Source organism: Meriones unguiculatus, chromosome 2, assembly GCF_030254825.1.
Source record: "Meriones unguiculatus strain TT.TT164.6M chromosome 2, Bangor_MerUng_6.1, whole genome shotgun sequence".
NCBI classification, from domain to species: domain Eukaryota; kingdom Metazoa; phylum Chordata; class Mammalia; order Rodentia; family Muridae; genus Meriones; species Meriones unguiculatus.
In genome coordinates, this window is record NC_083350.1 from 166,532,814 (window position 1) to 166,559,270 (window position 26,457).

The following is a 26,457-nucleotide window of genomic DNA, read 5'->3' on the forward strand; positions in this document are numbered from 1 at the left end:
CAGCACACCTTTCTCTTGAAGGTATTATTTTCTTGTTAATAGGATTCTTCCTTTCTTCTTCCTCCTAGAATCAGTTCTGGACTCTGCACTGTAGTTTTATGATAATGCTCAAAAGCAGAATCTAACTCAACAAGCCTTACTATTTGCATAAAACCTTATTCCAGCGGCAAATTTCATCAGTTTAAGCAAACCAAACACTTTTGAAAGCATGATTTTTGAATTGAAATTTCCTTGGTTTCGTGACAGACTGTTGTTGGAAAATCATGACTGGTTCACTCAAGACTGAAGTATTAGTGATGAGAGTCACGAATTTTCCATTTTCATTGTTCTCCGGTGCTTTCTGTGCTCCCAAGGGTGAATTATGCAGAGGCAGAGAGGAGATGATTTTCGCCTACCTTCCTTTCAAATTGCAGCATGAATAATATTATCTAATGTTTAGTGGTGGCTCACAAAAATTGTACTTAGTTTCTTATTTCAGACGGATTTTTTTAATGCCTTGCTTTTTAAGCAGATCATCACAGACTTCACAAATGCAGCTTATTTAGTGGTGTTTGTCAATGAAGTAGAGGTGAATAGGAGAGGCAAGAAAAAGTGGCAACAGGAAATGTTGGCATTCAGTGAGCTTTCTGCCTGCCACCTACTTTATTATGTATTCAATGTATACCACACATAAATAAGTTCAGTATGCTCCGAAGAAGAAAATTGTTGTGACCACTGAAAAAAAAATCTGATTTTGCTTTATTTAAGACAGTAAAACATTACCTTTATTCATGGATAGCAATAAATCATTTTCATTGATTAGTCAATAAGAATTTATTGTAATTTTACAAGTAATGTTTGTTTTCAGCGGATTCACATCAATGTCAGTAATATATTAAAATAAGGAAAATACCATGTGACCAAAGTTTGCACAGAAAATACAAATAATATGGAGAAGTTATCATTTGACAACAATAAAATGGATAATATTCAAATTTATATTTTATAGGTAAAATTTGCCAAAAGCATGTGAAAGAAGTCATGGATGAATAATGGGAAATTGTATGACTTTGAAGGGAAAGACCTATGTTATATATCCACACATACATGAGTTTATAATTAAAACAAGAGGTTAATATTCCTGTGGAGCCAGAGGACAGTTTCTACTGCTCTGGTTACTTCCAGCTCAAAGTTAATTTCAGAAATATTGGAAATATCCGGTGAACCTACATTGTTTATATTTTTGATATAATACATTTCTAAATGTACACACAAAGGATGCTAACGTCTGCTTTATTTTGATAACTAAGAAAACAAATTTTTCTCATTGGGGAAAATATATAGATGCATTTAATGGAATAACAAGAAGCCTTTAATCATACAGAGATAAAGTGAAATGTAAGGGCATGCAAAAATGGCTAACCTGCATTGCTATATTTAAAAAACTAAATTTTAAATAAAAATGCATTTTACTACACCTTTCTGTGAAAATAAAATTGAACTAGTAGGTTGTGCATAAAATCGGTCAAAATCATATCATTGAAAGATTGTAATTACAAAGGACTTTTCCTTCAATATTCATTTCTTCAAGATTTAAATTGATACTTTGTCATTTTTGTTAAAAATCAAAGCAATATGAAAATTTAGTTCTGTTCATTGGTATTTACACTAAAACAGCCCTGTACAACTACCAGTTTATGACATCATGAAACTTTGCTGTCACAATCAGTTTCTTAAGTATGTAAGTTCACTATCAGACCTACACTCTTATATTTATGGTTGTGAGCCTACCCTTTAATGGCTGAGCCATCTCTCCAGCCCTGTAAGATCTACACTTATGAACTATTTGCCATGTTTCTTGCAGAACTGATCAAGAGTAACATATCTGAGTTTCTCTTTGTGTGGTTGGATTACTGAATCATGAATGACTGAAGAACAACTAGAAACGTTAATTAAGCTGGAGTCAGAAATGCAGTATGATTGCTCTTAGTGGCAAAATTCTGTTCCATCTGGGTGGTGGTCCCATCAACTGCCAGATAGATATAAAGTGTGATGCTTATCATTTCATCTCAGAATTTGTTGAAAATTAGAGAACTAATGATCTGTGACCCTGCATATGGCCCCCAAATTTGAGTCAGAAACACCACTTTCTTCCTTGCATTCAACTATAAATCTTGAAATATTTTAGTCTTTCAAAATAGCATCTTTAATACCAAGTAACAAAATAATGTCTGCTTTGTTTCAGTCTGCCAATTATCTGAATAAAAACTTAGTTCAAAATTTTTTAGTTCATAACATGTCATTTTCTCCTTCCATTTCTTCTAAGCCAGCTCATACATTGCCTAACCTTGCTTCCTTTCAAATTTATAACACTTGTATATTCTTATGTGTAAATAAATACCCAAACAGATAAATACAACTGGCTTAGTCCTTATAATGTTACTTGTAAGTATGTGTTTTCAATGCTGACAAATTGGTTTTGGATAAACATATGGTGTGTTCAGCCATGGGAGAATCTGTCAGATCCTTCAGTTCCTGTAATTCTTTGTGTAGGGTTGAGGCCTCGTGAGAATTCACATATCCATATTCACATTTCCATCTATTGGTGATATTATCTTTGCTCGAGTCAAATTTAGGGAGCCATGCTGGTGGGTACCTTCCAACATTTCTAGGAGAGACACAATCTCACAGAAAACTCCGTGTTCCTCTGGCTCTTACCATCTTTCTGCCCCCGGTGCTGCAATGATCCCGGAACCTTAGGTCTGAGAGTTTTGCTGCAGGTGTATTGCCCACAGTGTGTCTCCACAGATTTGCAGTTTGTTTAGTTGTTGTTTTCTGTAATAGTTTCTGTCTGTACATCCTTGATGAGAGGTAGCTGCTACACACCTGTGGGTATGAGGATAAATACTGAGAATTAAACTGGGGATTGTGCTGATTAATAAAGTAGTGATTGTAGATTTTCTTCCAAGGTCCTTGACATCACTAGCCCTGGGTATCTGGCTAAGTATTCAGCACCCTTCATGTTGAGTGAGTCTTAAGTCAAGTTAGAGAGTCAATTCATGGGTCCCTACTGGAGAAGCATAATGGTTATTCAGGCTTGAACTGACCATCTCATCTTGCAGACAAAGCATGCAGAATGAGTTTATAGTTCATGTACCAATAATATCAGAAAAACATGATGACTTTATTCATGTTTCCATAATATATATATAAATTCTTTATAAGGACATTGACACAATAACGTCAGACTCAAGACAATGGAGAGAAGATGAAGTCGCCACCTTAGTCATAAGAAACAAATCTACCTCTTGCCTCATTGTGTTTGCTCTTCTCAGGACACCCTCTTGATCAAGAACAAAGTTTGCCTTCTCCAGAGAAACAAAAAGATATCAAGAAAGGGGAAAGAGGATGAATGTAAATGGAACTAAAAACACCTTAGTTGTTGCAATACCTTGGTTCCTTCAGGCAATATTTTAAAAAAGCTTTAAAAAATAAGGTGAATATGCTCAGTGAAGAGATATTTAGCAAACACTAAATAATATTGATGAACTGTAAGTAGTATGCTTTAAGGGCATGGAGTACACATGAGCAAAATAAATGAGTAATTGATAAAAAATCTCACTCAATGCTGCACAATAATTAAAACTTGAATTATACAACTTTGTAATGTATATCCTATGAGCACAAGACAAAATGCTATTTTAAATTTTGTTTTATAAACTATTGACCACTTAACCAAGTAAATGGGAAGTAATAAATGTTCCCATGCTTGCTTTTCCCAATTACTATGTAAGTACATTAGAGATGCAAAAAAGTAAAGGAATGTGGATGAAATTATAACAGCAAATTTTCTTAAATGGAGGAACTAAAACCAAAGAGTTACTGAAATAAGCCTTGGTTTATTTATTCTGTACTCCTGAAGCAAAACATGAAACTAGAGCTTTACAAAATTAGAAGATTTCAGAAGTTGATGGAAGAGGAAAACAACAAAGAAAAGAAAACAAACAAACAAAAACTATACAAACAACAACAATAGCACAAACAAACTAACAACTTAATGAGGGCAAGAAAGCCAATCTAAAGCATTGCTGGCATCCTTTGCTACCTGTAGTTCTTGGGGGGAGAGAATGACATTTAGCCAACGTTACAGAGAGCAGTCTACTCTAGTCTTTCATTTGGTTGCTAACTGCTTTACTGCTCTAATTTGTCTATGTGTGGTTACAGCTGACAGCTGTACAGTCTCAGTGGTAGACAGAAAGCCCCTGTGACACTAGAGGAAAAGTGCAACATATATGCACTGAGGATGAGGATCAGTGCTGCCAGGTTCCCTGTGTGAGAAGTTGGTTGCCATGGCAATGGCTAGAGTGAAAAAGATAGGCTGAGACCATGGACACAAAAGTACCAAATAGTTCCTTAAGAGAATGAGTGTGTGTCATGGATTGGAGACGCCGGGCACATTAATTTCCTAAGACTGACTCAGACTCTATGGTTTCAAAATCTGGAAATTTATTTTCTCACCTTCCTGTAGACTAGGTGTCCAAATCACGGTGTGGGTAAGGCTCGATTCTGTAGAGGCTTCTGAAAGGAGAAGCTATTCCGTGTTTCTCTCTGCTTTAATTTACCTATTTATGTATGTAAGCACTCAAGCATGCATATGTGTGTAGACAGAATCTTATGAAGGTAGCTCAATGAGCAGTTCAAAGTGTAGCTGAAGATAACTTCAAACTCATGCACCTCTTGCTGCAGACGCCCAAGTATCTAGAATTACAGGACCAAAGCCCCAATTCACTTCTCTCTGAGCCAACAGCTCTTATATCAATCTCAGTTTTTACATGTCACTTTTTCCTGTGCTTTGTGACTTTGTAGACACAGCAATAAATTCGATGAGAGGCTCATCTTTATTTTTCTTGTGTGTTTGTCTTTGTAGACACAACAAGCATTTGGATGAGAAGCCCACCTTACCCCACCTTGACCTCATCCTTAACTAATCGCATATACAATTACCCTATTTTCAAGTAAGGTCATATTCTGAGGTACTAGAAATTATTACTTCAATGTATCGCATCTGTTTGGGAGGATACAATATAAATCATAGTGATGACTAATCATTGTCGGATGACTAATTTGTGAAACATGGTGTGGATGTGAACTCAGGTTTAAAAAAAAAAAAAGAAGTAGAAATAAAGAGGCTAAGGTCTGAGTCAGACCATCAGGGTTTAGACTAGAACAATGAAAACTGTGGGTGTGGTTCTGCTGGGAATCATTAAAACCCTGTTTGCAGAAGAAAATGCATTCCTATTTACTTTGGCAGGCTCTAGCATATCAGAGGAAAGAGACTGAAGTGTGTTTCATTAATATTACATAGTTTTTATTTTTTTATATTTCCTTAAAATCAAGGACTTTCTGCAACGGTCTACTTTTTTTTTTAAGTTCTGCGATATATTTCCAATGTGTTAATATTTAATGAACTCCTCATGAGCCCTCCGGCTTCACAGTCCTGGGTTCCTTCTAAAAGAACAATACAAGGAAATTCTGCTTCTCTGTGTTTCTGTTTCTTAGGCATAAAAGATCTGCAACACAAAAGAAGGAAAAAGACCAGGAAGCAGAAAACCTTGTAAAAACTAGTATATTGTTATGTGTACCTAGTTACAAAGAAAAATCTACATTATTAACTTTAAACCATGATTAAAATATAGCATTTAAATCAAAATGCAAATGAGCCATTAGTAGCAGCATATATCACATTACAATTATAAGATTATATGCACCTTTAAAGTTTTAATAAACAAGGTAATATTCTTTTTGACATTTTAATGAATGTATATCATCTCTTGTTCATATTAGTTCCTCTTCTCATCCCTCTGCCCTCTTTTTAGTCTCCTTTTCGTCTCATACAGTCCCTGTTATTTCATGTAACAGGTGCCTATTAGTTGCTATGAAGTCTAGAACATACTTATAAGAGAGAACTTGAGATACTAGTAGAGTTTTACAGTGTGTATATCATATTCTTAGAGAACTGTCATTTACAAAAATTAAGTATCCATAAATGGATTGTTATCTCAACTTGTTTATAAAGGATAGACATTTAGTCATTGATTTGAAGGACCTCGAGTGTCTATATAGGACTACTTTGTGCTCAGCAATTTGTTGGAATCCAAGCATTGTTAGGCGAAAGAAAATGATCAAGTTTGGTTGATTATCATCCTGAAGGTGACATAACTTACATAAGTGTTGGCATCATTCTTCTCTTAGGCTCTTCACAGTTGGAAACCTGAGACTCTGCTCTATGCAAGGTCTAGTTTACAAGGTTTAACAGAGATTGAAGGCATGCACTTGATTTTGAAAGAGCTAATCCATGTTGAACTGGGCTTGCACAATATGAAGAAAGTTATGTCTGAATTATTACAGATCCAAGAATTGGCAGTCTCTGATAAGGTGTAGAAAGTGTGGGCCTCGTTGTTGGTCTGCGCTCTATGCTTGTCACAGACATTGAAGCAAGAAGGCTCGGATAAATATAGAACATGGCCCCAAGTGTTGCCTCTCTAGACACACATGTTGCTACATGAAAGTTTCTGAAAAGAAACCATAAGTAACAGAAATGCAACATATAACCAAAAAGCGCTCAGGGCTATTTGAGGAACTCTTAGATAATTGCTTAGTTGAAATTTTATTCCTGTCGCTGAGCCTCACAGCAGAAACAAAGCTATAATTAAAAAGCATGTTTTGAAGTTTCATTCTAGCTCTTTAGATCATGGGCAAAAAGAAAAAAAAAAGGTCATTTACAAAACTATAGAAAACAAATTGCTGTAAAGAAAGAAAGGAAAAGGGTATATGAGCAATTATAATTGCAAATAATGAGGAGGAGACTAAAAGCTACTAGAACTTTCCTGGTCAGTTGAATTGCTAACAGCTGACAGAAATAGTTTTAACTGAAAGACTCCTCTATTGGTAGGCATAAAGGCTAATCATTTTAATAAAGTTTATTTTAAATTGGTCATAGTCCAAATTGTATTATTTGCAGACGAATACATTTTATTTAGTGTGTGTTTGTGTGTGTGTGCTGTAAGTGAGGGCAGGCACAAAGGTGCCATTGTGTGCATGTGGAAATAAGAGGACAACTTTGAGTGTTTGGTTCCAGCCTTCCATCTTTTTGAGACAGGGTCTTCCTTAGGGTTCCTGCTGTGATTCAGCATACCCCAGACTTGCCGGCTTTTCTCCTGTCCCTGCTTCCTATGTTGATATAGGAGTGCTGAAATTATAGGTATGGATCACCGTATGTGGCTCATTACATAGGTTTGGGGGATTAAACCCTTGTCAGACATGCACTGCAAGCACTTTTAACAGTTGTAATCATCTCCTGAGGTCCTAGGCCAAAGTCTTGGATAATTTACTATGAAACAAGAAGCTTCGGTTATCTAAAAAGTAGAGATAACAATTTCACATTATCTACCTTGGAGAATGATGCCTAAAATAAAGTAAAAAGCTACATGAGAAAACATGTCACAAGTTATAAACTTTTATATTAGGAAACTGAATTATTTGTTCAAATGAGTTAATTGTTAATTTACCTTTAAACCATGCAGGTAAATGTAAGAGCATCAGAGGAACAGTCAGCATATTCTTACCACAAACTAAACATTACAAAGCTAATATAAAAAAGAGAAACTCATTCCTTCTGCTGCAATTACCTAGGATGAAATTGCTCTATTCCCATGTAGTTTGGATGGAGTACATGATAGTTCTGGTTTATCTTTTGAAGGAATTACCATATTGTTTTATATGGTGTCTCACTACCCATTACGTGTTCCCATTAAGAAACTGAAGTGGGATTCCAGAGGCCCTTTCCCTCTTGGCTTATAGAATTACCAACTACCCAAAACTGAGGATGGGACCAGGGCTCAGTAGAAACTAGTGTGCCTTACACTAAGAAGCCATAAGGACAGTCTACCTGTTTCTGAGTCTAAAGGCTAATGTTCCACTGTCTTTAGAAACCGATGCTCTACCAATTAGCTGCATAAATATATTATCCACTTTTGAGGTTAGAAACTGGTGTCTCAGTAACTATAGCATTGCTTACCCCATTAGAAAGCCACTTGCAAAGAGTGCCAACTTCTTATATTTAGGCACTGAAATCAACAAACTGCCAAGTAGCCACAAGAAAAGCTACCTGCTTCTGCGGTCACAGACCAGAGCCTGAGTGGTGTCTGGTACCCATTCCATAATCACATAGAAAGCCTGTCTGCTTATGATGCAAGGGTGTAGTGATTCAGAAAATTCTGGTACAAATACTCCTACTGATCTGGATCCCCACTCACAGTATGAGGTAATGCTATGACCCTTGCAATAACAGCATCATCCTCACCTCCTTCAGAGTACCCAACCATAACATCAGAGGTCACTTAACCACGGGTCATGTTTTTAACACTTCAACTGACCCATTGATGCATTAGTGCCAGCTATACTCATGATTGAACCTCAAATATCATCTAGCTCATCAATATCAGCCAATCAAAGATACAAAAAAAAAAACATAAAAAAAAAAACCCCACCCAATACAGTTAGGCCAGAAACACACTCCCAAATACTCAACCAATGAACAAAATCCAGATGAAGGCCCAACACATTTTTCTTAAAACAAAATGTAATAAGGACCAAGAAAATATGTATATCCAACTCTAAAATTGCTAATTCCAAAGCAATGGTACCTAATAAAACCCATGTAGATGAAATTCTAAAAAAAGATTTCAAAAGAACAATTATAAATATATTCAATGAATCCAAACAGGATACAAATAAACATGAATATATTTTAAAAGAACAACATTTAACTCCAAGAGAAGATAAATAAATAACTGAATTAAACAAGGAAGTCAACTCAGGATATAAAAATAGAATTAAATAAAGAGACAAATTCTTATGACACACTATACTGAAATGAAGCTGCAAATGAATAATTCTATGAGGCCAATTAAGTTCAGTTACAAGGCTCATTGATAGAATGAATGATCTGGAGAATAGAATACCAAAGCTGGAAGGCAAAGCATTGGATTGTTCAGTCAAAGAATATGGCAAAAAAAGGTAACATCACATGCAAGATTTTTGGAATACTGTGAAAATACCAAAACAATAAATTATAGCATAAATAAAGAAGAATTTCACATGTAAGGCATACAAAAATATTTTCAATAAAATTGTAGAAGAAAAATTTTCACATCTGGACAATAAAAGATACCCATCTTGGTCCAAATGGCATACAGAAGAGTAACTATATAGACTATCTATACAGGACCAGAATTGAAATGCCATGTCAATTTATAGTCAACATATTAAACATATAAAACAAAGAAAGCATATTGAAAGCTGCAAGAGGGAAGAACTGGTTCATCAGAATAACAGCTGAGTTTTTTACAGAAACTCTAAAAGCCATAAGAATTAAGAAAGATGTATTTCAACCAACATTATTATACTCAAAAAAATGTATTTACCAAAATTTCAGGGGAAATAACTTTCTACAGACTACAGTAATTTATGATCATTAAGTCAGTGTATAGACAGTGGTAGAAAAAATATTACAAACTGGAAAAAAAAAGACAGGCTCAAGAGACTACAAAGAAAAAAAATGATGCCAACAGTTATTAAACAAAAGGGGAATAAGAAAACATCAAAATATTAAAAATAATTATATGAATTAAAGCACACTGTTGGATAATTATCTTAATACCAATGGCTTAAATTTCTCAAACAAAGACACAGATGAACATAATTGGTCAGAAAACATTTATGCTTTTGTTGCCCTCCCAAAATTATAATGCATCCTCAAAAACAAATACTACCTAACACTAAAAGGATAGGAACAGTTATTCCAAGCAAAAGGAATAAGGAAACAAATAGAAGTTTCTGTAATAATAATACATGAAAAAATATACCTCAAACTAAAACTAGTGAGAAGGAAGAGGGTCTCTTCACATTAGCTAAACAAACAACTCTTTAAGAGAACATTGCAATAGCAAACATATGCGCTAAACACAAGTGCTTCCAATTTCAATTAACTGGCATCCTTAGACAAAGAAGCCACAGATTAATTCTAACATAGCAATAGTACATAACTTCAATGCCACTCTCTCATCAAGTGACAGGCATCCAGACTTAAAATAAGGAAGCATTAGAGCTAAATGATATCATAGAGCAAATAGACTTAGACATTGACAGACCATTCCCCCCCCAACAAAAAGAATACACATAATCAGAAGACCATGTGACCTACTACAAAATTGATAACATACTTGGATGCACAGAATGTCTCCACAGATAGTGCAAATTTCATATAACTTCCTGTATTCTGTCTGACCACAAAAAGGGAAAAATAAAAACAAGTAGACAATAGCAACAAGTGAAAGTGTAGAAAATTATGGTCTAGAATACATAAAGAACTTAAAAATTAAACAAAAAGAAACAACCTAATAGAAAACAAAGGGCTGTAGATATAAACAGAATGTTCTCATAAAGGATAAATAAAATTGCTAAGAACTCTTGTATGTTTTAAGCATAATTAGTTATCAGGGAAATGAAATTAAAACTATTTTAATTAAAACTGTCTTATTCTGATCAAAAGAGTTGAACTTGAGAAAATAAATGACAAATGTTAAAAACGGTGAGAGAGGGAGGTGGGAGGGGAGAGAGAGAGGGAGAGAGAGTAAAATCTGGGCTGTACATATGAAAGAAAACATGCGACATCTTTTTGAAAATAAAACTTTATACTGTTGTGTGTGTAACACATTTTGATTATCCATTCCTTTAATGGACATCTATGATATGATATGATATGATATATGCTATGATATATATAGTTAATAAACTGATAGGATAAACAAATTTATAAAATACATAACAATGAACGATTAACTTAGAAAAATGAAAGAAATCAAATGAAACTGAAGACAGCGTACAACAGATACCTGCACATCTGTATTTATTTATACAGTCAAGTTTTAGATATCCGAGGCTGGAGAAATGCGAAGTAGGCATAGTAAATACCCAACAGCAGAAAATAGACTCCAAATCAATGGGATTGCCTTATTCATCTCATTATTAACAACTCATGGTTCTAAGTACATAAGGAACAATACACAATAATATAATGCACAAAATCTGCACCAGCACAGGCATATGATACCAAGCAACACTTTAGGACTCTGTAGGACTTTCATGTCAGACAAAGACAACAAGGTCTCAATGCAATACACATCCTCTTTCTACTTCGGGCACAAAGCAGCAGTGGAGAAGTAAAAGGCCCCACAGAAATGTTTCCCAGCCTTTCCTGAAGCTGCCTGTTTCTTATGAAGAAGTTCTAAGCAATGTCTTTTTAAAAGAAAACTAGGTTACAGATTTTTAAACTTGATTTTATTTGTAATTCTTGAATCAGAGAACACTCACTTCATAAGTGTTGCAGTGATCTGAGCAGAAGAGTTTGGCTTTACAGATTAGATAAGGGCTGAGAAATCATTTAGCCAATGTAGCTCATGCCTTAGTTGTACAAAAAGGAATTAATGCTCAAATAAAAAGAAGCTTGATGGTGTTCAATCAGAGGATTGACCTTGTGCAGGAGCAAATTGATACCCTATGGCAAATCGCTCAACTTGGCTGTCAATGAAAATATGCTGGACTTTGAGTCACTAGCATATAACATGAGAATTTTTCCTGTGCTGCAAATCTGTCTAAACAATTGTCGAGCTATATTTTAGGTAATTGGACTGGAGAATTCGATACTACGATGGAGCAGCTGAGAGTGGCCATTGTCACAGTAAATTCTACCAGAGTGGACGCAGGACTAGTCACAAGATTATCATCATGGATTGCTGCAGCCATGAATCATCTGAAGGAATGGGCGGGCATGGGAGCGTTAGCAGGCCTTCTGGTGTTGGTCTCCTTGGTTTGCCTATGGTATATATGCAAGATTAGAGTCTCACAACAGCGTAATGCAGCCATGACCATTCAGGCCTTTACAGCCATTGAAACAGGACAGTCTCCCCAAGCATGGTTGGCTACCATAAAAAGCTAAAATGATACGCTCAGGATGGGAGGCTAAGCACTGCACTCAGGGTCAGCCGCTTTGGACCCAGAGAAGAGCATGTCTGATTGCATGCGGGTTGATGCCCCAGGTCCCACCTCTGAGAAAAAGGTATCAGACGGGTCTGATGCTCTTTGGGTGGATGACACCTAAATGAACATCAGTACAAAGTCCCAATTTATTTCTAATATCAGAGATCAGACCTCTACTCTTGCCTGATGCGTCTAAAACAAAAAGGGGGAACTGCAGAGAGCTGCGGAATGCTATGCCTTAAAGATGGAGCTGGTTTCCGCCTTCCACCTTCCGAATGGTGAGTGCTCTCTGTCACAATTCCACATTTGGCTAAGGCTGAGGATCTGGCTTGCTTCCATGTATGTGGACCTATCTGCATTGCCCACGTGGCACGCTGGGGTTGGCTACCCAGAGGCTATTTAAGCTGTGGGCTGGCTTTCCCCAGGGTCAGATGATTGTTCAATGTTCCTGAATAAACTGCATTGAAAAAAAAAAGAAAAAGAAAAAAGACAAGGCATACTGGTCCTTTCAGTTGCTCTCTCCTTGTAAAAGTTAGAACTTCCTTGATCTATTAAAAAAAAAAAAATCTTGTCCAGGGAATCAGCTGCCACCCCTCAGTCTTGTACTATCTTGGAAGACCAAACAGCTTCATTTGGGCATGTCGATATGGAACTTTACCATGGGTGGCCCTTTTAGTTTGTTCTGCTGTGCCTACCTACTACAGGGGCTTGATGCAAGTCAATGGTCTATTTGATGGGTTATTGATAGAAGTTCCAGGAAGGAATTATAAGAAAGAAGCTGTAAGAAGGTAACTGATTTACTTTTTTTTTTTTCTTCTATTTGATCAAGGATGTGAAAGCTGGGACCTCAGCAGCTGTTTTTTACATACTGATGGATGAATACGGTGACAGTAGAATCACTATGCCAGCGGTGTTAGCTTTGGCTCCATTTTATGATGGAGAAAAACATAGTCATTCGCTTCTAAAGTTTTCTTTTAATGGAACAGCCTGTTCTTAAACAGTTACCACAATTTACATACATTCTCTTTTAAAATAGAGGCGTATAATTTTGTTCGGAGCCTTGCTGCCAAGCAACTGCCTAGCAGATACTCAAGTGCACATGCAAGAGTAAGCGAGATGGCTCAGCAGTTGGAAACATACACCGCTTTTACAGCGGCTCACAGCTGTTTCTGTCCCTCTTCCAGGGGATCCAACGCCCTCTTCTGGTCTCTGGTCTGGCCATTGATACAGGCTGTGATACTTCCTTGCTATTGCTAGACCACTGTCTTTCTGCCTGTAAAAATGACAGAGGACTGATTCTACTTTAATTTTCCACTAATCCTTGTTTTTCAAGTTGTACATGGTAATGCTATGAAGCTTCATATTATGATCAAACCTCCGATGACAGATGCTAAAACTATAAAACCTAAGAAAAGAATTTCATTAAAAGTAACAGAACAATAGGACTGTACTCTCTTTCATTTCTCTTTATGGTTCTTGTTGTTTCATTTTATTTGACTGAACCTTACTGTACTGGTAAAGGCTGATCTCTCAAACCCATGATCCTCCTGTCTCTGCCTCCAGAGTACTGGAATTCTAAGCATAAACTAGCATACTCAGCTTTATCCTTCAAAGCTGTTCTCACATAAAAATTATAAATATATATATAATTTCTGAAATATAAAACAACCGTTGCTGCATAATTATAAATGTTACATAATGAAACTTGAATTCAAGTTTGTTTTCTTTTGATATGTTAAACAAGGTTTGACTAATCAAATTAAATTAGAAGCTTTGTCCCGGAACAATAGAAAATGAGCACATCAAATCAAACAGCAAGGCCACGCCCCTTTTCCTTTACCTATAATGGATTCTTCTAAGCATTCCCCTTCCTTTGTGTTTTCTTACGTTTTGAGGAGGCTTCTTGGGAAAACCTACATGTTAACGTCTTGTTCCAGCGTGAAAAGCCTCCGCTGATGTTTACACCTGCGCTGGCCAGCTCACCCTGCTCCTTCTTCTTCTGCACACTTCACCATTTGGGCAAGCCTGCCTTTCTAATCTCTCTCCAGTCTGCTCTCTCTTTCTTCCTCTCTGTAACTCAATGTGGAATTTTCATTCTTTTTTTTTTTCTGGAGGTCTATCTTCTCACTCACTAAACTAGGAGTTTCTCCTGTCTGTTTCTCTGTAAGTTCATTCACTGCTGGGCAACTTCAGTTGTTACATCCTCAGCTCTGGATTTTTAGACACAGGATTTTAAAAAAGCCAACTTGATGGAATACAATCTGCATAACAGGAAATCAGGCCTGTTAGGCCTCATATTTTTTTCATACTTTTTCTAAGCCTCTTAGCCTTTCACTTGCCTCATTGAACTTAATTACAGTTATTTTGATGTCTTTGTTTGGTGGTTCTGATGGCCTGATGACAGAGGCTGCATTCAGTTCCTATTTCCTTCTCAGTTTTTGGTCATATAGCACTGTTCTTGCATTTTAATGTATTTACTCCCTGTTTCTCAGTGCCTTAGGCCAGCCATTTTTGTACTTGAGCATGTCTAAAGAGGAGAAATGTGCCAAGTTTTCTCTACAAATATGTTTCCTCTTGGTCATGGTTTTGTAGAACGTGATCCAGGATCCTTTTCCAGCCACAGTCTGGACAAAAGTCTAGCACCTTTCATCTCAGACTCAGATCCACACCAGAACATGGCCAGGCCAGGCCCAGAATCCAATGAGAAAGCCTTTCAGACGTGCAGTTCTCAATTTTTCTTTTCCTGGGAACTCATACTCACTTTGCTGCCTCTGTGCTGAAATATGGGCTCAGCTCTTGCAAGAAGGGTTTTATGGTAGTTGGATGGGAGGGTTTGTATAAAATAAGCTGTCAGGTGCAAGCTGAGATATTTGTTGAATTAATTTCTTGACCTTTGCTTTTCCCCTGCAGGCCTGACTTCATGTAACACAGATGGTATTTTACCAAATTGAAATTCTCTAAATGATGCTAATGAACGTTTCTTCTACAGACTTTAAAAACACTAGTAGAGGTGCAGGGAAATATGCACTTTGCAGGCATCGTTGTTGGAAAGGAAGCAAACCTGGGAAGGGGGAAGCCAGCTTATGTTTATAGCTTAAATCACTTTTATCACGTCCATGCTCACAGTGGAATATGACAGCTGGTGAGCTGCAGAAGTTTATTTTCCCATAATCAGTTATTTCAAGTAATCACGTTTCAGCAAGTCTTGCCGATGGGTAGGTCCAACCATAGACAAATTTCCTATGTCAATCTAAACTCTCTTTCTTTGTCTGCGAATATATTATTCACATCTGTATATTTTGTCTTATTTTTCTGTGATAATTATGTATAGGAGATAAATCCACACCAAAAGATATCTACTCAGTTGTGGAGATAGCTCACTCAGTAAATGCTTATGATGCCAGCATGGAGACCTGGGTTTGGATGCCTAGAACCCACTTAAAAATACAGTCACTATGGCACGCATCTGTGATGACATGTCTTCAGAGACACAAACAGGTAGATTTTATGCTGTGCTGAAAGACTCCAGTTTGCTGTGTTTGTTGACAGCTCCTTGCTAATGCTAAATTGAAGTGTAAAACGTTGCTCTTGTATGGTAACTATTAAAGTGAGATTGGAAGAAATTTTTGAAACATATGGTGTTAGTCAGTCATGATGAAATGAAGTTCTTCTTCATGACATCTATCAAAATATAATTAAACACAACTTTAATTAAGATAATTAACTATGGAACAGCACAAGGCATTATATGTCAACTGCACATTGGTTTTGTATTTGTTGTGAAAAGAAAAATTATTGGGGTTGGTTATTAGTTATAAACTCCTGAAAGCCCTAGAGGTTTATAGTTCCCTCAGGGCTATGAGGCAGATTCATAGCATACTTGAGAATATACAATGTCATCATGTAACTTAGTTTTTAATTCAGAATGTACAGTAATCTTTAAAAATTCTATAGGGCTTATTATTAGTGGAAATACAACACCATCCAACAACATAAGATTCTGTCTTTACTTGCCCAGTATTTAATCAAACTTACCAGGAATAAAAGAGTTATAAAAAGCATCAGAGCTTTCTTTTCTATGTCCTTTTCAGGAGTTGTTAGAACGTTACTGATAAATAAGAATATTCATCCTCTGCTCTTTTTGATGTCAGAGTAAGCGTCTGATCATCCAATGTAGCTGCAGCTTTCAACCTAAAATATTAATATGCATATGTTTTAATATTTAGGAAAATATATAAAAACAGGAAACATTATTTTAAGAGTTAATGAGTAACTATAAAATCTAAAATTGAGATTTAGTTTAGATAGGGAGAAAAATATACAACAAAGGAACTCTTCAAGGTATTGTTGAGCCTGTAGAAAAGCCATAAAGACTAGGTTCAATTCTATACAAGAGACAATTAAGTGTTTTCATCTCTAGTAGAGAAGACATCATAAAAGGCATTTTTATTCATATGCAGAATTGTCCTAATTTTAGGTTCTCTTAGTATTCTTTAATTAGCTGAAAAACCATAATAGAAATGGATGTTTCATCAAGAAATCGATGCTTAGTCTTTTGTTGTCACACTCTCTATAGAGTGTCTCTTTCTTTTAAAGTCATGACATTTAAGATATTTTGTTTACACAGAATAAAAATAAAGCATCATGTGAACGGAGAATTCAAAGGCAACAAAAAAGGCCTAGTCCCAAGTAGCTGAGTGGGTGTAAGAGCGAGAAAAGCAAAAGGCTCAACAGGGTTAATTTTCATCGATCTAGCCATGTATTTCTATAAACACTAATGACATAGTGCTTTCCCCTCTGTCACCAGCATTATTATGTCTTCCTGTGAAAGTCGTGATTGAGTGATGATTCGACATTTTGGATAGGAAATTGAGTAGATGTAAGAAATCAGGTAGAAATTCAAATCTCTCTGCTATGTCTCACAGGATCATATAAAAATGCCTTTCATACTGGCAAGACTTTCTTTGATTAAATTAGGATTTTAAGAGAATGTTTATTTTAATCAACATGACTCAGGAGATTAAAACTCTTTATACTTTCATAGAATATGCATATTGAGCGGGGATATGATAATACATTTTTACTACAAAATATTATTGGAATTTGTTCATTTAAAATTAAAATAACTGTTTCTTCATTATTTTTATTGTTGTTGTTAAATATTTCCTGAATGTTTACCAATTGCTGAACAGTAAACGGAGTATCACCATCAAAAGGCATATGAAGCAGCATCTACCTGCAAGGCATACCATCTGGTTGGAAAAGAAAATAAGTTTACATTAACAGATGTTCCAATCACCTCTATTATTCATTCCCTTATTTGGAACCAGGCAACTATTAAGGCTTTGGGCTTTGATTTGGCATAAGTTTTTCTTTTTCTCATGCCAAAGGAAACAAGGAGAGACCTACCTGTGATGTCAGGGCATCACATCAGACTGGACATTAAAATCATTCCTTTCCCAACTCAGCATTTCATCACCAATTTGTTTTGACTTTAGTTTGTCAACAATATTGGAAGTTCTCAGTTTAGCACCATTGGTAAAAATGTAAACACTCTTTAAATAGACCAATTTCTAATAATCTTCTAAATTGCAGGAATTTGAATCATTCTGAGTTATCTAGTGACTATTTCTTCTGGATTTCATTTTTACCTAAGGCAGAAATAGTCCTATAACAATTCTATTTTCAGTCTATCACATGTAGTTACTTTTTCCACAGATGCCCAGTAGGAACAGTAATAACAAAGTAAACCAGGAAGATGCTCTACAAAGCTGAGTAGGGTTCACTACGTTGACATTTTACAGATGTTGCCTAGTGGCCCATGTTCAGAATGGGAAGAACAAAGGGAAAGTTACAAGATTAAAATTCATCATAGAAGGAGCTAAAAGAAAAGAGAAAAGTCAGTGTGTCCTTTGTTTTTCTGTTCTTTATTTTCATGCTCTCAACATGGCATCTGATGTGTTTTAATTGTTTTTTTTTATTGTTTTTTTTTTTTTCCTCCAATGAAAATGTAGTTAAGTGAATGGCAGGACTACATTCCCAGATGGTATGTGAAACGCTAAGTAATAGAGATTTAAAAAGTTAGTGAAGGAGAAAGATGAAGACTCAAGAAGGTGTGGAATCTGTTAGGAGGAAATGCTGCCTAGTTTTGAGAGTCATGATTTAAATGGCTGATATAGTTAGGGAATGTGTGACCCTTTCTGCTTATCTAAATATGGAAACACACTGATGATTTGTTGAAATACTCTTTTAAATACTGAAACACAAAAGGAACAATTCCCAAACAGCCCTGATGTTCACTACTTGACAACTATTTGAAATGCTGCTCTGTTGTATATTTGGATCTCCTCTACTCTTAATGAGTTGAAGTCCTGCCAATGGAATCTGGCCTTAAGCCTTGTGGCCAGTGTCCTGTCACAGCCCTAGTCCCTGGGATTTTAGTACTCTTGGCTACCAAACTTGCCATGCCATGTGCCAAACTGCAAGAAAAGGAGAAATTCATCAGGAGTTAGCCAATCACTACCTTTTAAAAGGACTGTGATTTATCTCTACTCATGACAGCATATACAGAAACCACATGAGATTAAAAATTACATTCCAGTATGAGAATTATATAGCAAGACTAGTTTGGTGAAAGCTGGAACAGCAATGTGATACATGGCACAGAAATGTATTCTTTTAGCAAGAATATTATCTTGGTGAGGGCTGATGCTTGCCTGCATTGAAACTGTGATGTTCATAAATTTCAAGTTTCTAGAAAGTTTTTAAATTTATCACTTACAGATGTCTCATCTTACTGGGAAAGCCTGTTGAAACAAAGAAAAAGACAGTTCAGAAAGGGGATATCCATTTATTGAATATCTACTTAAAAATGCATATGAGGTGCTTGTCTTAAGAGGAAATAATTTTAATGAAGTTCAGGAAAATCTGACACAGACCCAAAACCACCAAAAAATAATCAAGACACCTATTTGGGTGGGCTCATTAGAGGAGCACTTTGAAACATAGAGAGGAAACAAAAATTTGAACATTAAGAATACAGTTTCAGAGGTAATAATGGCAGCAAAATCTTAAATAGGTAAAAGATGGTAATATTCATTAGAATTACATTTAAAAATCCTCATGTAAAAATTATGTCAGAACTTGTCATTGAAGTTGGACGTAGATATCAATGTTTTCTTTGGAAGTAGCTGCAATTATGCCTATGCTGCAGATCAATAACATTTATGAAGAAATTAGAAACATTATTGCCCCATATTTGATCAGTAGATATTGTATAAATATATTGAAATACCACCATGTATCTGCTAACTATTGCAATTATTATGTACTAGCCAACATCATCTTTGTAAATGGTAGCTAGCCTGAATTGAGCTTCGCAGTGCAGGTGTGTCAAATTAGCATCGTGAACAGCCTACCAGTGTGTACAATTAAAGCACCAAGACAGAAAATTCCTATATGCAAAGATGTTGGACAGTCTCCCCACTGAAATTTGGAGTTTAAAGTGTTGCAAATCATGTGTAACTATTCTACTGTACTAATTCTTCCTACAAGTAATTTCGAGACCATTGTCTTCTAAATACATTTTGGAAACAGCATAAAATATGCTAAAGATATTCAAAATGTGTTCAGAAATTTCAACTACACACTTTCCACAAACCACCATCATTATCAAGATAACAAATGTTTCTAATCTGCAAGGTGTCTCTAGAATTAATCCCAATCTTTCCTGTCCGTTTTCAATCTCCAAGCGTTCATATATTTTGTATGACTACTTACTAGTTTGCAAGCTTTAGAACTGTTTATAATTAGAATTATAATGGTACCTTACACACACACACATACTCTCTCTCCTTACCTGAATTTCTTTACTCAGAATAAATATTTTGAGATAAGTGCATTTTGTAGCATAACTTGGTGTCTATATTTTTACTGCATAAAAGTATTCTATTATGCAGTCATTTCTCGGTTTATTAATTTAGACATTTGGAGATAGACATTTGGCTTATTTTCAGGCTGAAGATATTAAAAATAAAATGAAAACAAGCATACACACATAATTCTCTGTATAGACATGTATTTCCACTTATTTTGAGAAAATACTGAGGAAGAGAGTGACTGAGTCATAGCACAAATGTACCCTATACACTACAAAAATGTTCCAACTGTCTCAAGTCAGTTTAATTAGTTTTCAGCTTTAATTTTCTTTCATTTCCTTTCATGGGCAAAATGATACAGAGCTGTGACATTTAATTGATCACCATTTTTTATTCTAGCCCTTCTAACAAATAGCTCACTGTAATTTTCTTATAGGCTAAAGGGAGAATTTTCTCACAATGTATTTCCCATTGATTTCAATATTTTGTACATCATATTTATTTTTCTAATTCCAAATGTATTTTGAGAATTCTTAGAAAGAGTTAATTTGGAACTAGGAATTATCTCATCCTTGGTGGCTTATTTCTCTAAGTCTCTTAACCAGGTCCTTAATTACTTTTAAATTTTGAAGATTGGTTTCACCTGTGGAAGCCAGTTTGGCTCCATATGTGATACTTCTAGTTCATGCTGCAAATATTTTCCCTTGTGCTTACAATTAGTTCTGTCATTTAATGCCTTCTACTGGGTGCGCTTACTCGTGTTATGATAATTTTATAGGATGCGAAGTAACAATTGTAGAGCCGTCTCTTTGCTTTGCTTTTGCCTGCAGTTGTGGGGAGTACTATATTGATGCTCAATTTTTATAGATTAAATTTCATTAAAAAATTAACTTTTTGTTATGTCTTCATGAGTCTTTTTGATTATTATGATTATTATTATTATTATTATTATTATTTGCAATTTATTCACTTGTATCCCTCGTCCCCTCCTGGTCACACTCTCCCTCCCTCTTCCTCCCCTATCTTTCTCCCCTAGTCCACTGAGAGGGGAAGTCCTGCTCCCCTACTGTCTGACTCTAGCCTATCAGCTCCCATCAGGACTGCCTGGATCCTCTTCATCTGTGGGTTGGCTAGGTAATCCCACCGGATAGAAGTGATCAAGTCCTAAAAACAAGCAGTGTTAGTGCTCATAGCCGGCTCTTCTTAAAAGTCATTTGGGCTGTTGCAGCTCTTTTAGATTTATTTAATACTAAATATTAAAATAAGCTTGTAGTTTCACTTATTTATTTATTTATTTATTTGTTTGTTTATTATTGTGTGTATGCAAAGGGGCATCAGTGCATGGTAGCAATGTGGATATCAGAGAACGATTTTGTGGATTCCATTTTCTCCTCCCACCTTTATGTGTTTCCCAGGTATTAATTTTTTTTTTTTTTGAGACAGGCTTTCTCTGAATACCTTTGGTTGTCCTGGAACTCACTCTGTATACCAATCTGGCCTCAAACTCAGACATCTGCCTGCCTCTGCTTCCAAGTGCTGGGATTAATGATGGGTGCCATCACTGCCTGTCTAGGTGTCAAACTTTTATTGCAATACTTAAGAGGCAAGACTGTCTACATAAAAAGACATCTCTTCAGCCCTCATTTTAACTTTTCAAAAGGTCATTGAGATTTTTTTTTTTTTAGTTTCATTGAAAATTAAGGAAGGGAGGAGGGAAACGAGTGAAGAAAGAAAGGAGAGAGAAAAAACAAAATTATCCGATTCATTGATATGACATCTCCATTTATTTGGGCATTCTTACTTTCGCTTAACAAAGTTTTCCAGGTTTAGTATAAAGTCTTGTTAAGTACATACAATAGTATATTTTTATGTTTTAAATAAATATACAATTTTTAAAATTTGATTTTCTGGATATTTATTACTAGTACGGAAAAATGGACCTGAGTATCTGTTTTATATCTTGTAAGTTTCTGAATTTTGTTTCATTTAAAAATCATGTCACGGCTGTAGATTTTATCAGTTAACTATGATTTTTTTTTTCAGTTAGCACCTATGTCATTTGAAGGAGACATATTAATGCTTGTAGTCGGAATACAGCATTATTTTGTTTGGTGCCTTTAGAAAACCTTTGTCTTAATCAGTATCAGTGCTTGCTGGCTGTTTGTTTAGGTGCCGAGCATCATAACCAGGACCTTGCACAGGCCATGGTGCACCAGAATATCTCCATCCCTTTTATCTCAACTTTTCTGACGTAGTTATGTCTTTATTGAAATATGCTCCCTATAGTTTGGATTGCCTTTTAATCAGATTTCAGAGCTAACTTTACTCAGCATTTTAGGTCATTTACATTTCATGTAATTATCATTATGGTTATATTTAATTTACCATCTTGACACTTGGTTGTTGTAGTAAATAAAATGGGTGATGGGACTAAATATCGTTTATGATTCTTAGCCCTATAATCATTGTGGCAGTATTATTTAACCCGCTATCACAATCAAATAAAACACAGACACCTATTAAGATTTTTTTTTCAATGCAGTTTATTCAGGAACCTTGAACAATCATCTGACCCTGGGGAAAGCCAGCCCACAGCTTAAATAGCCTATTAAGATTTTATAATTGCCATATTTACCTTGGGCTGGGCAGATGTTTCGCCTATACAGATTTCTGGAGATTTGTGTTGATCCGTTATTTCTGCGACGTGGGCCTTCAAACCCCAGCTGCCTCAGTCTCCTCTGATTCTCAGGCCGGTCTCTCCATGAAGAAGTCCACTGCAACATTTTCAGCCCACTCCTCCTCACAAGTCTGGAATTCACATTCCCCATGCTTGCTTCTTTTCCTTAGGAATACCAGTGAAAAAGCACTTGCTTTCCTGTCAGAACATCCACCACTATAGGCTTTATAATACCCAATATGTTGTTCTGGCAGATAGCTTCTTTGAACTTACTCGTCTTTTCTGCAGCGTAGCTACCTGCCTTTGGATTTGGCCGGAGAAGCATTCCCTATACTTGGTCCATACAATGTGTGTTGCCATCAGCACTGCAGAAATGGTTGCTCTTGCACAGTAAGAGAAATGCCCTGTCCCTAACATCTCAATCAGTCAGTTCTGTGGAGACGCTTGTTTCTTTGTTGGCTGTATGGAATCTACTCAGCAATGTGAGCTCCTCACCCCAGTATCTGAAAAGTTGTTCATGTTCCTGCTCCATTCCTATTCCTACATGAGCCGGTCATTTATAATAAATATATGTTTACCTTTCATTAGGGAACCATTGACATGTAGGTTCATACCCATTCTCTTTCCTGCTTCTTTGCCTCCTTTCCAATCCCCTCTCCTAACTTTTGCACACACCTCCACCAAAAGGTACTGAATAATAAGTTTTAATTAAAACTCCGTTTTCTAAGGCATGGTACATAAGCAGCTTGGGAAATGAAAGAATATGATCAAGATGATAATCATTTCTTTAACAACACACACTTGTTATATATTTATGGAAAGCCTCTAAAGCCTGTTTTGGACACTTACTTTTTAATTTTACTTTGTTATTGAGTATTTTGTACATGTTTACAATATTTACTTAAATTTTGCTACTTTTCACTCTTCTCATGACCCCATAACAGCTCCCTCCCAATTTCATATATTTTTTAATAACCTATCTCAGTGCTGCCCAAGAGTGTAGGCCCATACACTGGAGCATGGAAAACATGCCAATGTCCACAAACTCTATAAATAATAATTCTCTCTCATCCAATAACTATCCATAGCCAGTTAATCCTCAGTAAGGGTCAGTTCTTTAAGCTCTTCTGCTCCATGCTGGAATTTGGGATGTTTTGATGTGCAGTTCTTGTATAGGTGGCCATAGCTGCTCTGATTTCTTGAGCTCAATGGCCATGTCTTGTCAGGAAGATAGAATTGAACAGGACTCCTCCTCATCCTCCAGATCTTCATTCTTTTTGCCTCCTTTTCTGTGATGTTCCCTGGAACTTAGTTTTACAGCAGGAGTTGATGCTGATGTTCTCTTTAGGCTGGTCAACTTATCTTTCATTTTCAGCACTTTAACCTGTTCTGCATTTCATTATTGACTGTGATACACTGGGGAAAAAGAAAAAAAAAAGTTGTTATCCAATAAAGCCTGATAACAGCTCAGTTATATGTTGATAAACATAAATAATTTGACATAACTTTGACAGTACTATGATTTAGCAAAATAACAATAACAGGTTTTGCCCCAAGGTTTATGGCCTCCCAGGCCATGGCTTTTTGCCAGGATTACACTACAAGGCATGAAATTCTCCCTTGTAAAAGAGGCCTCAAATTTATTCTTACAACAAAATTACTTTTAATATGTTGAATATTTAACTCAAATTTCTCAACTCTATGAGAAGCAGTATCAGAACAATTCATCATTTTCAATAAGAGGGGATAATAAGAAAACACAAATCCTTCAGAACAAAGCTGCAGCTTAATATGGCAGGTGAATTCCACATATGGCTGTGATATCTGCAGAAGGGAAATTTCAGAGCTCTCCTCCTGAATATGGCTTTGGAAGGTTCCTGCTAGCACTGTGACCTAACACTTGAAGTGACCTGTACTCTGTCTGGATTTGTAAATACCAGAATGAAGACCATGTGTTAAAGGAGACAGTGGCTACAATGGTGTGGCCCTGATGATCTAAGGATTCCAACAATGCCCACAAGCTACCTGTGCATGTGGAAGGCTCTTCTCCAGACCCTGAAGCTAGACAAGTATCCATGGAACAGACTCTAAGACAGACCCTATATTAGTACCCTACCCTATCAATTTAGATTTCCATCATACTGAGCCAGAAAATGGTCAGTTTATTTTTTTTGCTTTTAATGGTTTTTTTTTGCTTTTTTAATTTAATTTTATTTATACATTATTTATACTTCCAATCCCACTCAGCCCCCCATACCTTTATGTTTGTCTTTGCCCATGCAACATCCTCCTGAAAAAAAAGAAAAGAAGAAGAAGATAGATTTTTTAATGGTATTGTGGATGCTGTAGTGTTACACTGTCACACTGTATACCTTTTCATCCACACATCTTCAGTTACAAATGCTTATTTATTACAATTTATGCACTTTGTATCCCTGCTGCAGCCTGCTCCCTCATCTCCTCCCAGTCACACCCAGTCTCTCTATTCTCCCCCTATGCCTTTTCCCTAGTCCACTGATAGGGGAGGTCCTCCCCTTCTATCTGACCCTAGCCTATCAGGTCTCATCAGGACCAGCTGCATCATCTTCCTTTGTGGCCTGGTAAGGCAGCACCCCTTCTCAGGGGGAGGTGATCAAAGAGCCTGCCACTGAGTTCATGTCAGAGACAGTCCCTGTTCCTCTTACTAGGGACCTCACTATCTTCCTCTTCTTCCATAAGGTTTCCAGCACTCTGGCAAAATTTGGCTATGAGTCTCAGTATCTTCTTTGATACCTGGTTGGTAGAGTCTTTCATAAGTCCTCTGTGGAAGGCTTCTGTCCTTTTCCTTGTCTTCTCCTACTTCCAATGTCTATCCTGTTTGCCCTTATGAATGAGGATTAAGCATCTTCCTATGAGGCAACCAAGAAACAGTTTATGTTATTTTTTTAAAGTTTGTTTTTTATTCTTTGTGAATTTCACACCATGAGCCCCAATCCCACTCAGCTCCCATACCTTTATGTTTGTCTTCGCCCATGCAACATCCTCCTGAAAAAAAAGAAAAGAAGAAGAAGATAGATTTTTTAATGGTATTGTGGATGCTGTAGTGTGTTACACTGTCACACTGTATACCTTTTCATCCACACATCTTCAGTTACAAATGTTCATTGCAATGAGTCATTAGTCTGGACAGAAGCCTCTGGTTTCTGCTACGCCACCAATACTGGATCCCCATAGGCACTTTTATCAGAATATCCTGTTGTCTCCCTGTGTCATGGAGACCCTGCAGCTTTGGATCTACAGGACCAGCCCTTTCATACACTCCAACAAATCATAGATGAGGTAGATGTTGGAGTAGGCCAATCCAAAGCCCTGGATCTGGGCCAAGGAGGTAGCTGAGTCAGTCAGCTTAACAGCTCTCCTGTGCTCACACCACCAGGGTAAGCTCTCTAGCACTACCCGGGCTAGCTCACCCAATGTAGCAATCACCAAAGGGGCACGGTCATCTCTCTCATTCTCACGTCTTTGGGGCCTGATCATCCGTGTATTCCCCACTAGGGCAAGCTCTACTGGGCTGCCCCGGTGAGAGCAGTTGTCTCAAGTGCTGCATCCACCTCCTGCTCTCATGACTTCAGAGCCAGCTCTCAAACTGGCCACAGGAAAGGAAGGAACTTGGGTTATTTTAAACTACTGTGTCTTGCGTTTATTCATCTATTTTGGCTGCCATAACAAAACATCGCCTAACAGGACTGCTCCTCCCTTCGGGGGTGGGGAGACCAAAGAGCCAGTCATTGAGTTCCTGTTAGAAATAGTCCTTGTTCCCCTCACTTTGGGAAACCAATTGGTTAC

At 36.6% G+C, this 26,457-nt stretch overlaps 1 long non-coding RNA gene across 1 annotated transcript; it reads right to left on the reverse strand.

The window, feature by feature from the left end:
* Positions 1-22,538: 22,538 nt before the first annotated feature.
* On the reverse strand, positions 22,539-25,522 carry LOC132652223 (uncharacterized). The gene is made up of 3 exons (XR_009589702.1): positions 25,405-25,522; positions 24,890-24,922; positions 22,539-24,048 (listed from the first exon to the last, which is right to left on the reverse strand). It is a non-coding gene; the product is annotated as an uncharacterized LOC132652223 (long non-coding RNA).
* Between the last annotated feature and the right edge of the window lie 935 nt (positions 25,523-26,457).